Genomic DNA, 5,182 nt, shown 5'->3' on the forward strand with positions numbered 1-5,182 from the left:
GAGGTCACTAGTAGCGATGGGTTGACGCTCACATCTTACAACGTTGCTCCCAAGAATCGGAACTTTGGGCAGACTTTTGAAGGGAAGCAGTTCGAGTCTTGAAAAAAACCACCATGTGGGAGAAATACTGAAAAACCGACTACGTCTCTTAATCTTCCACTTTTTATGTTTCCATTTTCCTGGGAATATTAGTTGTTAGATTGCAAATGATGATATTTTGTACAAAAAATGTATGTGAAAGGCATGAGATGCTTGCGGTCCTAAGGTTGCTGAATGCTGAGTCTGATCTCTTCTGAAGGATGGGAATTTTTTTGCGGAGAGCATCCTAGATATCGATTTGTATTTTGGTGGATTGTATTTGTAGTTCATGATATTAAACAATGAAACCACTTGTGTACTGCTCTCCGCTTGCATTATATCACACTCTTGCTGCTGACATAAGCCCTGTCAAAGGCAAAGGCAAGCTGAGACTTCTGCAAGGGGTTCAAGAGCTTCAGTCTGAGATTACCGAAGACAACAAGAATCTTCTCTGATTTCTCCATCCTATAAAAAGAATCCCAAAATTTGCTCATGCAGTCAAGCACATGGACTAGTGTGGTCTTTGGCTCTCAGCTGTTGAAGCACAGAACAAAATGGATAATTGGTGCTGGCTCACAGGTGAGTTTTTGGAACGAGAATTCGTCTAGCCTCAGGATGCATAGAAAATCTTCTCTTGATGTCGATAGCATCAATGATGATGCCACTGTTGAAGATTTTTTTTTTTACATCGTGGTAATTGGAATTCGGAGTTTCTCAGATATGTTCTTCCTGCTGATGTTATTAGTAAGTTAACTCGTATTCCGATTTTCATGCCGAAGCAACTTCTCACTTTCATGTTCCAATCGGAGTTTTTTTCGGGCCGATCACCGAGATAAGTTGATTTGGACTAGTGTATCTTCAGGTTCTTTTTGTCAGTTAAATCTAGCTTTCATATAATATGTTCAGAGCAAAATGTTCACAACTTCGGACGGAAGGATATGTACATGTATGGTCTTTTGCTCTCCCCAAAGGTGAAGACTCTTCTTAGCTTGTATTAGTTGTTTTGCGTATCTGAATGAACACATAACAAACTGAATAGCATAAGAACACATACACAATCACACAGCAAATACCATCTGCGATACTTTTCCAAGGACTGGTTCATTGGGCTCGCATCTTCGCTGCAAGAAGATGCAAGCTCAATGTCATAGAGTTCTTCAACAATGTCATTGTTGGTAATGTTTCCTTCCCCCAAATCTTCAACAATGTCATTGTTGGTAATGTTTCCTTCCCCCAAATCAATAATCATAATCAAATGCCTTTCTATTTGTAGTTTCTCTGCTAATTTCATAGATATCTGAAAGCATCACATGCATTACTAAACATTAAACCCACTAATTCAAGAAGCTCAAACGGGGATATATAACAAAGCAAAGTATGTCGAGCCTAAAATGTTGGGAGGCAGCATAAATAGTTACTTGAAGCTGTGTTCAGACCTTGATGTGCGTAAATAGCTTATAAACCAAGAACTGGAGAAAACAACTACTCATTGTCCAAATCCGATATTTGAGACAACAGGTTCTCCTCCAGCATTAAAGTTGTCGGAAATTGGCTAAATTATTAAACTTTAGGAGATACTCGTCTGAAAAAGCCAAACTCACAAAGATACAAACAGGAATCCTTAAAGACCACCAATGCACATAATGGTAGATGAACAAAACATGGGAATATGCCTTAAAGGCAGCAGCACCAGCTTCATTTCCATCAATCAAAATTTTGGTTATATATCACTTCTCCTAATAAGAAGCATGATGCTTTATCAACAGCCAATTTACACTGATGGACACCAGCATCTGAGGGATGTGTTAAACTTAACACCGATGGAAGTTTTTTACCTAATAAGATTAAAGGTGGTACAGGAGGTATACTGAGAGATGCACAAGGTGTTTTTCTAGCAGCATTTGCTAACCCAGTTCTATATGTTGCCTCTGCCAAACAAGTTGAGCTCTGGCCTAGAAACGAGGGTTTGATTCTGCTGCAGACCCTAAAGGTGAGTAATGTAGAAGTGGAAACTGACTGTCTAGAAGCTGTTGCTGCTATCAGCTCCAAGACTCATGAAGGTATGTTAGAAGCCGGTCTCATTGATGATATAAAGGAAATTCTGAAAACTTTTGCATCAGTTTCTGTAAAGCATGTATTAAGGCTATGTAACAATGTAGCACATAGGTTAGCAGCTTTAGCCTATGAAGATAAAGTCAGTTCGATCTGGCTTCAAAGACCAGTTTGCATACTGGATGTACTGGAAACTGATTGTATTTAGGCTGCATTGACAGTCTCTTTCTAAATGAAATTGCTCATGATTCAAAAAAAAAAAAAAAAAAAAAAAAAAAAACAAGGGAATTTACCTATTCCCGTTTTGGTATTTTCCACCTTTGCAACAGCCATGCTAAGAAAATGGATTTTTACTTAGAAACACTAAGGAGAAGTATAGGGAGGGAGAGAGGATAATGTGAATTTATCAAAATGGATGAAAACTTGCTAATATTTTATCTGGGGTACAACAGATGAACAGATGATTGAGGAAAATAAGGCTTTGGTCATTTCAGCTAGCCCTAAAGACTGATCGAATGTTTCTTCGATCACCATCATCTTTACCAATTTCATAAAAGGGACTAAGAATTCTAGAGAACATAAATTTCAGATAATCAGGAAAGGAACTAATGAAAATTTTTGGTGATTAAAAAACCTATTCCTTTGTTTGCTTGTAATATATATGATAAAATGAAGTCAATGAACTCCTACGTACTAATTGATCTGATGAACTGTATCGAAAGCTAACAGAACTTTTAACAGAACCAAAGGACTCTTCTTTGGATTTATAGAGATCTTATATTCTGAACCCCCCGAAACAATACCAAAAAAGTAACAACTACAGATTCTAGCCATCCAAAAGCAAGACTGAACACAGAGCCAAAATGAGAATCAATGCCAAAGAGTAGAAGAGAAAGTATTGGTCTATTTTACATATTCATTATCAACAAGCGCTATTCTTATGCAAGGATGATGCCTGCCTAAAAAAAATTGTTGCTTTTGCAACTGAATCTGAAATGAAGGTGACACCCATATATATAATGAGAAAGGAAAGTAAACTCTGCTACTTTTACTTTGAATATATACTAGCCCTCCCTACACTTAGGTGCTTGTAAACCTGATATTGCCCAAAACAATCTAAGAAGACACTGATTCAAAAACTTTTGTGTTTCGAAACCTCATAAAGGAAATGCAATTCTAGCATTTTGATTCAGTCTTACTGCTACATGACTGAGTTGGGACAACTGATACCCTTCCATACAATCAAAGGTCCAGATAACAGTCATTTGACACAAGACCATATGGTCAAAAGATGTATCCTATAATCTCAGATGTAGAGGAAGCTTTATTAGTGTACAGGAATTTTCAGGAATTTAACACAATACGCAACAAATTACTTAATGAACTTGTTGGGTAACATATCATAGACCAACAAGCAGAATTATTAATACTTGCATACAGTAACAACTCAAAAGGTAACCTCAATGCCCAGTTCCTTCCATGAACCAAACATTCATCACACTTCAATACACCTAACAGAAAGTGTAGGGTTAACATAATCACCAAATATATCCATTGATGATTTGAGAGAAGAGAAATCACACTAATCTAGCAAGCATATACCAAAACAACACAATATAATGCAGGATAATATTAAGGTAACACAAAAATAAAAAAGGATATAAGATGAGCACCCCAACTCAATAAGCAACGAGTCATAAACAAGATAATAATTAAGACCAAAACGAGGCGGCAATATCTATCTTAGAGATTTATCCAAACTAGAAATACAAGGTCTGTTATTTAATTAAGCATAAAGTTCATTCTAAAATTTAGCAACTGTTGTGCCTAGACAATACATACATCCATGGTATCACATCTGATTATCAAGTAATAGATAAACAGGTATTTTGAAGAACCACGCAACACATCATTTTCTTTAATCAGTTGTGTTGTAATGCTATAGAAGATAGAATTCATACAGAGGAAAAACCAAAACCTTATTTTAAAACCACAGAAACCCAATTCTAAAGCTTAACAGAGAAGAGGGGCGTCACCATCTTTTCTGCTATCAAGTAAGCAATAAACCAGTAATTTTCTTCTAAATGTAAAACTCACAACAAAGTGTTGCATTCCAATTCTAGAGCTTAACAGAGAAGAGGGACGTCGCCATCTTTTCTGAAATAAAGTACAACAAAGCGTGGCATTTTCTTTATATTAAGAAGATACTATATCAACAAACATCTTAAGCTCAGAAGCTGATTTTTCTTTACCTTCACATAATACCCTTGAATTGTATGTCCATAATGAAGGCCTTCATAAAGTGGTTAGCGCCCTAGGATCTTTACTGGTACTTTACGACTTAAGCAAAGCTAAAAGATGAACTTGAAGACAGAAACACAAAGCAGAACAACTTTATAGTGGTTCAGCCAAAACCTGGCCTACGTCCACTTTGTGATATCTCTTGAGAGACTCACTAGCACTATGGAGAATGACATCCTGATTACAAGTACTTATTGAAATCCTATGCTAATCCCCAACTCCCTTGCAAGATATCTCTATCACCCTTTTTTCTGCGGTCTCTATCTTACCCTTAAGAAAATCCCTGCAGCTCCTATTTATAGAGAATAGGGGCCACTGATACAACATGGTTTAGCACTCCTAAACGTAATAGACATAAGTTTATTACAAATCCTAATAGAACCTTCAAAGACTAAATTTCCTACAACTTATAGAAAACCTACAACGCTGTCCTCTTTCCATTCTAGACTTGCCTACTGAATCCTAACTCTCCAGATTGTATCAACGAGCCAAAAACACAACACTTCAATGATGTCTAGCTGAGGGAGCACAAATCTTCAATGAAGACATTCAAAACTGGTACTTCAACCCCTAAAAAAGAGGCAGCACCAATCTTCAAAGTTGGTACTTCAACCCCAGGAAAAGAGGGAGCACCATTATTATTAATTTTCGAGACAAGGAAACATATAACTGGTTCTTCAACCCCTAAAATAGAGGGGAGCACCAATCTTCAAAGCTGGTAGTTCAACCCCAGGAAAAGAGGGAGCACCTT

Source organism: Fragaria vesca, linkage group LG1, assembly GCF_000184155.1.
Source record: "Fragaria vesca subsp. vesca linkage group LG1, FraVesHawaii_1.0, whole genome shotgun sequence".
In the NCBI taxonomy this organism is placed as follows: Eukaryota; Viridiplantae; Streptophyta; class Magnoliopsida; order Rosales; family Rosaceae; genus Fragaria; species Fragaria vesca.